Source organism: Anopheles coluzzii, chromosome 2 (assembly GCF_943734685.1).
Source record: "Anopheles coluzzii chromosome 2, AcolN3, whole genome shotgun sequence".
Lineage (NCBI taxonomy): Eukaryota > Metazoa > Arthropoda > Insecta > Diptera > Culicidae > Anopheles > Anopheles coluzzii.
In genome coordinates, this window is record NC_064670.1 from 74090587 (window position 1) to 74103235 (window position 12649).

The 12649-nt window shown below is 37.6% G+C and overlaps 1 protein-coding gene and 1 pseudogene across 1 annotated transcript in view; both read right to left on the bottom strand.

Annotated features, from left to right (window-relative positions):
* LOC120959341 (uncharacterized) overlaps window positions 1-298 on the bottom strand; it is a 2117-nt pseudogene extending 1819 nt beyond the window's left edge.
* LOC120961211 (uncharacterized) overlaps window positions 1-12649 on the bottom strand; it is a 272641-nt gene that overhangs the window by 142530 nt on the left and 117462 nt on the right. The window lies entirely within an intron of this gene.

Below are 12649 nucleotides of genomic sequence, written 5' to 3' on the forward strand. Positions count from 1 at the left end.
GTGGCAGTCGAAAAAAGGATTATATTTTACTTTCCTCGATTGCTTCACAATGTTAGTGATTGTTCTAATGAAGTCATCTTCATTTCTCACAACATCATTTAAAGCTAACTGCAGTGTATGAATAGAAAAACGTGTTATGGTAAATTATTCAAAAAGCTCTCCCATTAAGGCTTCCATGAAGCTATCTTCAGCTGTAGTGTCCTCATCGTCGATCATCCCATGAAATTGCGCCTGAACCGCAACAAACTGTGGTTGCAATTGTTTGGCAGCTGCTAGCATATTTGCGCCATTGTCGGTTGTAATCAAGGTGGATTTAAAAATATCAGGTGGTGGACTCTGGTGCATTTTGACAATTCGTCACTTGACGTAAGGTCCCCAGGATTCAAACTTTGTTTACATTAATTAAATTTGTTCATATAATTTATCTGCCCCATTTTTTCGAATAAATATTCTTTAAAAATATATTTTGGACTTTGTGAGTTCTTATTTAACATTGAAACATACATAAAAGTGTGTTATTTTGTGTTATTCTGTGAATTTATTCTAGAATTCTTTGTGTTTTCGACATTTTTGATGATAAAAATTAAGAAATCATTTTTTTTCAATTTTTACATTAATTCCTCATTATCTACGAGCCGCATGGACAATTTACTTGAGATTAGAACTCATGCTAGCATGATTTTAAATTTCGTGCATAAACAAATCATCAAATCTTTTGTTAATATATTACGTTTTTTCGATAAAATCAATAGACACACTAAAATGCACATAATAACAAAAAAATCTGTTATATTTGCTAAGCTTTGTGTGCGGAAACCAATGGTCAACGGTTCTAAAATGACGTAAAGTCCCTCAACTATGGCGAACCCCCAAAGGCCCTAATCCACCACCTGATATTTTAAATCCACCTTGGTTGTAATCGAAAAAATCTGTTCCAACTTTAATTTGTAGCGTTTTAACACATCTAGGATTCTGTTTTTAATGAATTTGGCGGTCTGGCTTTCGATGACTTCTAGCATTGCTGTAAAATAACAATAACAATGATAACATAACAAAATCCAACAGAACCTTTAGAGATATATATATATATATATATATATATATATATATATATATATATATATATATATATATGGATGTGTCTAGATATGTATATATATATATTTTTGGATATATATATATATATATATATATATATATATATATATATATATATATATATAATATATATATATATATATATATATATATATATATATATATATATATATATATATATATATATATATATATATATATATATATATATATCCAAACCTATATATATATACATATCTACACACATCCATATATATATATATATATATATATATATATATATATATGCACATTTTTTGTTAATCGACTTACTTACCCAAGGTACAACACACCATTATACCGTCCAGCTCGTATTGGGCATTCACTCCTAGTACATGCCTGTTATAACGTACAGCGGAATTCACCTTCAAACATATAAGTTTCTCGCGCATTTCGTTGACAAGACTATCCACAACACGTGACACAACCGCTCGGACGTGTGTTTTAATGTTCTCGCGATTTATAACAATGCCTAGTGTATCACAACACGCACCACAAACCTTCCGGAAAGCAGGCCATTCGAAACAACTATAGGGGAGGTTGTTGACTGTGACTAGATCAACGCTAGCATGAAACATAGTTTCGTGGTCAATCGCAACATATCTTTTAGCGATCACTTTTTTGCGCTTGGGGGGCTCGTTTTCTTTGTCGAAAAACCCATGAAGCCGAGCCAGCTCTTCGTGGCATAGCCGGAAATGGCGTATGAAGTTGCCTCCTTCATACCGCGCCTGCTCATACTGGCAGCCATTTTGTGGATCTATGTTGCACACAAGTCGATCTTCAACCTGCTTCAATAACTTCCAAGCAGTAGACGCATACGTTTTCCGCTTCGGCTGTCCACTACCACTTCCCGAGGCTTCCATTTTGTTTTTTTTTTTAATTTAGAGTAAAATTTGGCACGCAATAACGGACTTCCAATCCACATGAATGATAACAGCGAAGTGTTCGACTACATCAAAAGGATGCTACCGTTTTAACGATGGGACAGAATTAAAATCTACTCGTCAAAATTTCGACTTAATTAATGTCAAATTTATATTTTTTATAAATTTCAACTTTTGTATAAACTGGACCATATTAATTCGTTATTGTAAAAACCAACAGTTAATACAATCACAGGCATACATAATGTATCAAATTGTGTAGAGAAAATGCTATTGAACAATAATAAATTTTGACGAAATAATCCAAACTATTCCATAGTGATGTCTTTCCGTTACCGTTCAAAAAGACATAGGGCGCCAGCGTCGCGCGTGGCAGAAAGTAGCCCAATTTTGCAAACAGAGCTACTTGCCTAGCGCAATAATTCTGCTGCACCAAATAGAATCAAATTATCCAGTTTGTTCCAGCCAGATTAATGCCAAACTAAAATAAAAATAAAATTGAGCACAATTCAACTCGTTTTTTATGTTTTTTTTTTTAACAAAAAACAAGCAGGTTGACTGGGTAAACTGAGCTACGCCACTCGCCCGCGCCACGTATATTCTAAGTCTATCGCGATAATAAAATACCAAAAAATCACGACAATCTGATTGACCAGGAGTTAGTTACCAAAATATCATCAATCAGATCAGACGTCACAACGACCATGTGCGTCTTACTTCTGATCATCGCACATGTGTACGTGAACCGAAATGAATTTCATTTCAATCACGAGTGCTCGTGATAGAATCAGTGACATTTCGAAATTGATCACAGATAAACAAAGTCACGTCAAAGTGACCCACCAAGAGGTGGTTGCTGCAATGTCACCAATCTGGTCACACGTCACAACGACTATGTTCATCTTGCGTCTGATCATCGCACTTGTGTACGTGAGCTGATTTGATGTTCGTTTCAGTCATGAACGTTGGTGACTGAAACAGTGATATTTGGCAGCACAGTACACAGCCAGCAATAGTCATGATTATGCTTATGCGGGCAGTAAGCTAAGCTTGTCAGTCAGAGTATCGCGTTGGACTCAAGAATTCACATGTCGTGTTCAGCATGTCATGAAGCACTTTTATTGACTATCAACAATGAACATCAAGCTACCACGGATATGTTGATTGTTTTCGTTGGTGAAAATCTCGTGATAGTCATGACATTTTGCAGCACTGGTGACAATAGCAACAACCTTTTCTTTAATGTCAAAATTTTCCATCACTTCATTTATCCAAGATTGTATATTATGGCCAGTATGATCCTTAAAAAAACTGGGAGCATTCTAAAAGATAGGAATCTAATTTTCCATTTTCATTAATAAAATGTGATGTCACTGCACAAAAGCTTATCATGTTAACATTAGTCCACGCGTGTGTTGTTAAAGCAATGGCTTTGGCTAATTTTAATTTTTCTCTAACGGTTAGTAGCGTTGCTTGATACATCGACAGAAGTAACGCATTAGATAATGTTTTCCTGCTTGGAATCTCGTAATTATGATTTATTTTTTTTATAAATTTTATAAACTGTTCTTCTCATTCTGTCGCCAACCACGATGCGAATCGAACATTCTCGATATGCGCTCAAGGTGGATGATTACGGCCAGAGTCAAGCCACTGACCCCACCATACACACACGAAGATTTACGCACGCTTAGTTGAACGTGAAGCGATCTGTGCTTGCTGTGCGTAGTAAGTAGGCTTGGGCAATTTGATTCTTTTCAGTAAACGCGTGCGGTGTAGTTCGTTCAGTATGAGGATCTGAACGCGTGCGGTAGGTCAGTCGCACTGTCGGTCACACAAAGAATTAAATTTTGAACTGTCTTTTATTTTAAATAAATAATGCGGATGCTCGAACAAAACTTTACTTTTATGTATTTGTTGAGATATTTAGTCCATGGTGTTACAATTCTAATTTATAAATTTTTAGTTTAAGAGAAAAGTTATAAAAAATATATCATACACACTAACAATTTATTTCATTCTTAGGCTTACCTAAATTCAATCCAAAAACTAAATAATTTTTTAAAATTTATCTACATTTTGCTGAATAAAAATAATTTCTTTAAATTTTTTAGGATGTAATCTAGAACGCTTATCTGAATAAATCTGTCCAGCTTTTGAAAATAATCTTTCACATGGTACAGATGTTCCCGGAATACAAATAATTGTTTTGGCGAGTGCATAAATTGACGGAAATTTTGAACTATGAATTCTCCACCATTCCAAAGGATCATTTTTTATGTCTATGTTTCTTATTTTAGGAAAGCTATTTAGCTCATTTTTTGCTAATTCTATAGGGCTTTCAATCTCGCATTCTGCGTTATTAACCCATGTTATAAACTCACCAAGTAACAAGTTTGCCTCATTGTCTATATTGTGTGGTTCTTGTGCATTCATTGAGGGAGTTTGAAACGGAATCAACTCTTGTATAATAAGTTCGTATGTTTCCCGATATTTTAAGGGTTCTTCATGGAAACCTTGCTTTTTTATCCTAGGATCCAATAACATAGATTTTGCTATGATTTGATTATTGGAATAAATTTCCAAACGTTTTTTTACGCCTTCTTTAAGATGTGTCACGAGATTGCCTAATTCCGGAATAGTATAATCAGTTTCGTTTAATTTGCGTATTATCATCTTACTTAGTAGGCCTACGTGAGAAACAGTAATATTTTTTTCTGCTGAAACCATGTTAGTAGCAACATCGAATATTTTTAAAGCGTTCAATGAATGTTCTAAAATTGCCCAGTCTATTTTAATAGGATCCAAGGTGTTTAATTTGTCTGCACAAGCAACAATAGCTATTTTATTCTTATAAAACCTGTTTAGCATATCATAAGTTGAATTCCATCGCGTTGGAACATCCTGCTTTAATTTTAAATTTGGTAAATTAAATTTTGACTGGGTATCAGCAAATTCATTAGTGGCTTTTGGACTCTTCTTAAAATACATAACTATCCTTTTAACTTCATCAACGGTAGATATGATTGATTTTTTAATGGCATCTTTAACAATTAAATGTAAACTATGGGCAAAACATGTAACGTGATTAAATTCTAATTCTCTAGCCGCGCTTTTCATGTTGGCCGCATTATCGGTTACAATACCAACTATTTGGTCCTGAATTTCGTATTTAATTATAACTTCCTTGATCCAAGCCGCTATATTTTGGCCACTATGTGATAGTGATATCTCGGAACATTCTAAAAGGCACGAACGTAGTTTGTAATCATTATCGATAAAATGTGCAGTTAAACCTAAAAAACTTGTATTATTTACATTTGTTCAACCGTCAGTAGTCAATGCTATAGAAGTTGCATTTCTCACTTCTCCTTGCACTTTAACCAATATTTCGTTGTAAATACTGGGTAATAGAGCATTTGATACATTCTTACGGGTAGGTAAATCATAATTTTGATTCAAACAACCAACAAATGTTTTGAATGCTTCGCTCTCTACTATTGACAATGGGAGGCAATCTTTGCAAATTAATTTTAAAAGCATCATATCTAATTTACGTTTTGTTTCACTATTCATGGGTTGTTTGAAAAAATTTGAAATTAAATTAGGAGGGCGCGAACTGCACGATGGACCTGGTTCACTATTTTGTGTTGATGGTGATGTAGTTGATGCGAGATGTTGCCTTTCAAGTGATATTGATGGATGTTTTGCTTTCATATGACGCTTTAGGTTGGAGGTAGATCCTTTCGTAAATGCTATTTCGTTGTAGCAGTAACGACATTTCGCTTTTGTTCCGTTCCTTGTAAAATGATCCCAAATCGAGCTGGACGTAGCGACATTAGAAGCCATCTTAACTAAAACATATTACAACATTAATCAAAAATAAAATTTTAAATATTTGTTCAATTATCTAATAGCCTAAATGGCTTTAACAGTATGACTGCTAAAACGAACAGTTTTTTTTAATTAAAGAACGTTTTGGTATAGTTCCAGTCCCGTCAGCAATTGTTGTAAATTATAATTATAGCAATATTATTCAAATAAAATAAACGTAATACTATCACTGTGCTTTGGTATTTTGAGGAAACTTTAATTATTGATAAATTGTAGATCATTATTTTTAATTGATGATGTAAATTTTACTATAATGATTAAATCTATTACTTCGATTAAAAGTTACTCAGTCATCATGAAAAGTCAGTCGATCATAGTTGTCACTGGTGTGACCAAAACATTGAATAGTTTTGGCTTTGCATGTCATTTGTGGAAGGAAGGTCCAAATGAGGACAGTGGTTAACTCAATTGTATGCTTGGTTTTCAAATTTGGCTCTTCATATCGAAATCTACCAACATTTTCATAGAATTTGGCTCTTTTCACCACAAAGTTTGCTGACCACTGAACTAGAAAAAAAAAACGTCGGTTAACTTGACGCCATAGACAGCTAAATTCTATACAAATGTCAGTAAATTTCCAAACCTGATTTTCAGATGAAGGCGTGAAACTGTGGGAGATTTTGAATACTCCTACAATAGAAAGGGGCTGTTAAGGAGTGAAAATGCTGGCAAAAATCGTAAACGGATTGCCGTACTTTCTCGACCACTGAACTAGGATTTTTTTTATGAAATAAAAAAAAGAATAAATGACGATTTGTCATTTTTTCTCATCTTGTTAAAAGTTAAAAATAATAAAGCAACTTACCTTTAATAAGTTATCAGGTTATCCCTGCCGATTCTTCCACAGAAAAAGTATTCACGCGTTATGAATTTTCAAACTGGGTACTTTCCTTTAATGCGACTGATTCGATACACAACCAAAATAGGAATCGCAACGACAATGCGAAGCTAAAACTCTGATACCGGAAACGCACTTCAATACTATTTCACTTTGTTACCTACTGCAATATTATTCATACAACACCAACAAACGAGGGACTCATTCATAATGGGTAAGCCACTTTCCGAATACTTGACGTTCTTTTATATACATATTGCACTCATCAACTTAGTGTGCGAAAAGCATGCCTCACTAGTAATGGTGTTCGAATAAAAAATCGTGGGATGGTACAGTTTGAGCTCGCTAATTGAAATTGTAATGTGTGACATGTATTGCATTTTGAATTGGCATATTTTTTTAAATGATAAAAAGCAAAAGAATATAAAGATTTGGAGATTTTTTGATTTTGCATGTGGTGAATATTTCAAGATTAAAAATCATCGATTTATAAATCTCACATCGACCATGCAACTTAAAAAAATGATCAACATTTCAAATCATTCAACTAGCGAATACCTAGTGTATGTTTTTCCCTCCTTGCTCTTACATTCTGTAGCATGCACATGCACATGCTATGTAAAGAATCGAAAAGTAAAAAAAACGCTCAACACAGACACTCGTTCCTCTGGCAGCCAAAACAATTCTCCTTCTTTATTCCAAATCCATCTCCTTTTATACCCATTTTGTTGGTCGCTTGCTGTCTCACTCTTGTCTCCCTCTGTTTCTTTCTACTTTGCTGTGGTACATTTTACTACGGTACGTTTGTACAGCGGCACGTCCTAGCAAAAAATTAAACCTAACAATCGGCCTTTCCTGACGCCTGATTTGCAGCCCCTGCCAGGCACTATATTTCACTGCTTTCTTCGCTATCGTATGCTTCTAAATCCTCATTGTTGACCGTATAAGTCCAAAGCTTCATATTGTCTGCACTGGTTGTGGTGATATTTGGCCCTTCGCATTCTGCAGCTTTCCTGACCTTGAAACGTCCGTTTCGGTTCACCTGTGTAATTTCGTATGGCCCTAGAAATTCGCTTGCCAATTTTTTGCCTGCCACAAACTGTGTTCGTTTTATCGCTACTAGATCGCCTACACTATACCCTGGCTCTGGCTTTCGTTTTTTATCGTACTGCTTTTTATATTCTAACTGAGCCCTTCCGATTGCTTCTTTCGCTTCTAATCTTATTTCTTGTCGTTCTTCCTCAAATCTTTCGTACATTTCCTCATGTATTAGTTTCACCAATTCCCCTGTTACAATATGTCTCATTTCTACTCCAAACATGACCTTAAAAGGTGTTTTCTTAGTTGATGCATTAAAGTGAGAATTCAAAGCTTGCTGGACTTGGTCAACCCATTTGAACCATTTCGTTGAATCTTCCGCTGAAAGTTTTGCTAAAGCTGCAATTACTGTTCGGTTTACCCTTTCTGCCTGACCGTTTCCCCTTGGCACACCGGTGGTACACACTACATGTTCTATTCCATTTTCTTTTATAAAATCGGCAAAAACTAGTGAAGTAAAGGCTGCTCCTCTATCACTCACTATACGTTCTGGACTTCCAAAAATCGCTGTCCAATTTTCTAGCTTCCTAATCGTTTCCTGAGCATTAGTTGTTTTAGTGGGGTACAGCCATACAAATTTTGAAAATCCGTCCACCACTGTGAGAATATATTTGTATTGTTTTCCTGTTGCATCCATGGGTCCGACATGATCTACATGCAATGTTTGCAAAGGTCTATCTCCTTTCTCAATGGGATGCAAATATCCTTCTTTATTCCCTAACTTTTTATTGTACATAATGCACCGTACGCAGTTATCAATAACTTGCTTCACTTTTTGTTCCAAATGAGGTATCCAGTACTTTTGCTTCAACCCATGAACAGTTTTCTGAGTGGCGAAATGTCCGTTATTATGCTCAATACTAATTATTTCCTTTTCCATCACTTTAGGTATAACTAATAAATCAATACCGTCAATAGTTTTAAAAACTAATCCGCCTTTTAATTTATAAGATTCGTAGGGCCTGCTAGCAAGTATCTCTCGTATAGCTTTGATAGTTTCATCTTTCTTTTGCGCTTCACTTATTTTTGCTGTTACATCATCGTTCACTATCATTACACGCACAGGATAACGGCTTAAACAATCTACATGTTTCAATCTGGTTCCTGGCCGATGTTCCGTATCAAAAGTAAAGTCTTGTAAATATACTACCCACGACAACACTTCCCGAGGCACTTCCGATTTTTGCAACGTTTGCTTAAATGCAATACAATCAGTCACTAATTTAAATCGCATCCCCAACAAATAATGACGAAACTTTTTTACTGCTAAGTAAACCGCTTTCGCTTCCAAAACGTAACTATGCTTTTTCGCTTCCGCATCCGTCGTCTTCTTACTCCAAAACGCTACCGGGTGCAGCTTTCCGTCAAAACGCTGGAGCAACACCGCACCATACCCTTCCTTCGACGCGTCTGTATGCACTTCCGTCTCCGCTTTCCTCTCGTACAGCCGCAACACCGGTTCACTCGCCAAAATCTCCTTCAGCAGATTAAAAGCGTGCATCTCTTCATGACCCATCACGAACACCGCATCGTTACGCAACAGATTGGTAAGAGGTCGAGCAATCTGCGCGTAATTTTTCACGAACTTCCTGAAGAATCCGGTCAACCCAAGAAATGCCTGCACAGCTTTCACGTTTCTTGGCACGCTAAACTTGGTCACCGCACTGATCTTTTCCGGACTTGGCGAAATTGTACCGTTTTCAACGTAGTGTCCTAAAAAAAACACTGACGACTGCATAAACTTACACTTTTTCCACTTCACAGCGAGCCCGTGCGCCGCTGCCGTTAAAAGCACTCGTTTCGTTTTTAACAAACATTCTTCCTCCGATTCTGCGTACACGATCAAATCGTCCATATAGATTTCTAACACTCCTTCGTTGATAAGATTTAGAAACACATGGTTTACAAAACGCATAAAAACTGCAGGCGAGTTGCACAACCCAAAAGGCGCTCGATTGAACTCGTAAAAACCCTTTTTCGTTACAAACGCAGTGTATTTTTTGCTCGCCTCATCGATCGGAACATGGAAAAAACCGTTTTCCAAGTCCATCACTGAAAACCACTTTGCATTCTGGAGCTTCTGCAACACTTCGTCGATCACCGGGATTGGAAACCCATCTTTTAATATCATCGCGTTTAGTTTCCTAAAATCCACGCACACGCGATTGCTGCCGTCCTTTTTTTTTACCACCACTACGCGACTGGCAAAATCGGACGTCGACGGTCGCACAATTCCTTTTGTTAACCATTCTTCTACCTGATCGTCAACCGCTTTTTCTTCTGGGTATGCCAATCGTCCTGGCGTGTGTCGAAAAGGAACAATGCGCTCGTTCGGTACTATTGTTAACTTCACTGGACTTTGAACACTCTTACCTTCACAACGTGCTTCTTCATATTCACTCACAATACTCGCAATTGTTTCACGAAACTTGGGTGGCACAGTTATTTTATCCGGCTCGCACAACAACACTTCACTAACACACTCACTCTCTTCCGCGTTATTCTTAATAGGGCGTACTTTTATACCCTGTTGTGTTACCGTTGCTTCCATGTCTTTCAACGCGTCTCGCCCAATGACTGCGTCGTATCCCATGCTGCTGGCGGGCACGATATAAAACTGTATCCCCTGATAAATGTGTTGATCGATTGTCACGTTCGTTTCAATTTTGCCCAGCGCTGCGGTTCGTTTTCCACCGAACCCGTTGAAACACATTGTTGTTGGTGTGACGTTCAAGGAACTTACTGTGTTTTGTGCTACCTCGGACAAAAGGTTAAACTGGCTACCCGTGTCGAACAAAGTGTTCAATTCTTTTTCACCGATCTTCATCGTGATCATTCCTCCTTTGTCGCTGCTGATCAAATTTGCGTTCCCCGAAAAATGGGGTCTTTCACTGCACTCTCTGGCTCGGTGCCCTGGCTTGCCACACGCAAAACAAACTGGCCCGGCTGCTTTGTTTGGGCAATCTTTGACGATATGTCCCGTTTTACCGCAGCTACGGCATTTCATACTGGCTGGAGGTGCATATTTTGTTTTATTACTGTCAGGGTTCTTAGCAGGAATTTGACGCTTAGATCGTTGCTCGCGAATTTGCTCTGCCAATTTCTCATAAGTTCGCATTTGGCTTTTCAGTTGTTTAATCGTTTTTGCAGCGATCAAACAGGTTTTATTCATTGGATCATCGTCTATTCCTTGTACTATGTACTCACAAAGGGATTGTTCATCGACATGTCCCTTTTTCCCGATTTCGCACATAGCGTAGATATATTCTGAACATGATTCATCCGACTTCTTTTTTCTACGTCGAAGTGATTCGTGTACCGTTGCACTGGACACTTTCTCCTCGAATTCTTCCACAAGCGCGTGCTTCAAATCGATCCACGACGATACTTCCGGAATGCTTCTAACAAAAGCCTTGGCTGCGCCCTGGAGAACTCGTTTTGCGTAAATGAGCTTGTGAAGATCATGCCATTTGAACAGTTTGCTACTTGTCTCAAACTCGATCACCCATGCGCATACGTCTTCCTTTCCGGAGAATGTAGGCAAATAATCCTGCACATCTTTGAAGTGAATGGACACGCCCCGGGCCTCACGATCTACGCTCTCTCGTGACGACGTGCTTGACCCTTCTACCGCATCCAAATAATCACCCACCCTCGTGGTGTCCTGATTTCCACCTTCACTGTGCCCCACTATTCTGCCAGCTAATTCCTCCTTCGAACCGCTTGTGTCTAGCCCTAAGGCCTCACACCTTTTTACTAAGCCGACACGGGTAAATTGCTCCATCAACTCTTCGATACTCGCCGGGATATCCATAGCAAAATTGCGTTATCCCACTTCTGACACCAAATGTAAAGAATCGAAAAGTAAAAAAAACGCTCAACACAGACACTCGTTCCTCTGGCAGCCAAAACAATTCTCCTTCTTTATTCCAAATCCATCTCCTTTTATACCCATTTTGTTGGTCGCTTGCTGTCTCACTCTTGTCTCCCTCTGTTTCTTTCTACTTTGCCTGTGGTACATTTTACTACGGTACGTTTGTACAGCGGCACGTCCTAGCAAAAAATTAAACCTAACATGCTATACTGTTTTCAATCAGTTCACACACATTTCTTATTACACTTAATAAACACAAAATTGTCAACACAACACAACACACAAAAAGACCAAATTCCAACCACTCAAGATACCAACACAACCCAAACCACATAAATAACCTTACGTCAGGAATTGTAAGTCAGCAGAAAAACCCTTATCCAAAAACACTTAAAACACACAAGCGACACACAACCCCGGAGGTGCGAAAAAACCTTACCCAGCACAAAACGCTTCAAGTGGGTAAAGCGTAAAAACACAGCATTGCATAATAGCAACCAACAGTTAATAAATAATGAAATAGGAGACACCGTACCTCGTGTGTACAAACAGAACCGTAAGCGTAGGAAACAAAACACCGCGTAAGCGTCAGAACCCAGAACTGACCTTACATAATAAGCACAACCATATGTAAACTCAAAACTTGACATTCAGCATAATTGACACAAAATAGAAAGTAAAGTAAAACCAAATCTAACTAAAAGGAAATGAATCGTATAAATAAAGATGTAAGATGAGACCGAGTGCTGCTCAGTTACACACAGTACGCACAGTGACACGGTTCAGTGGAGCCGTTCAAGTCTTATCGTAATTCGCACAAACAACACAAATATGTTAAATTAATTCATTGTGTCCACTCGTTACCTGGAGCCCTGATGGCTCCCAGTGATCATCCGAAACTAATGCTTTGTTTTTGACGAATTG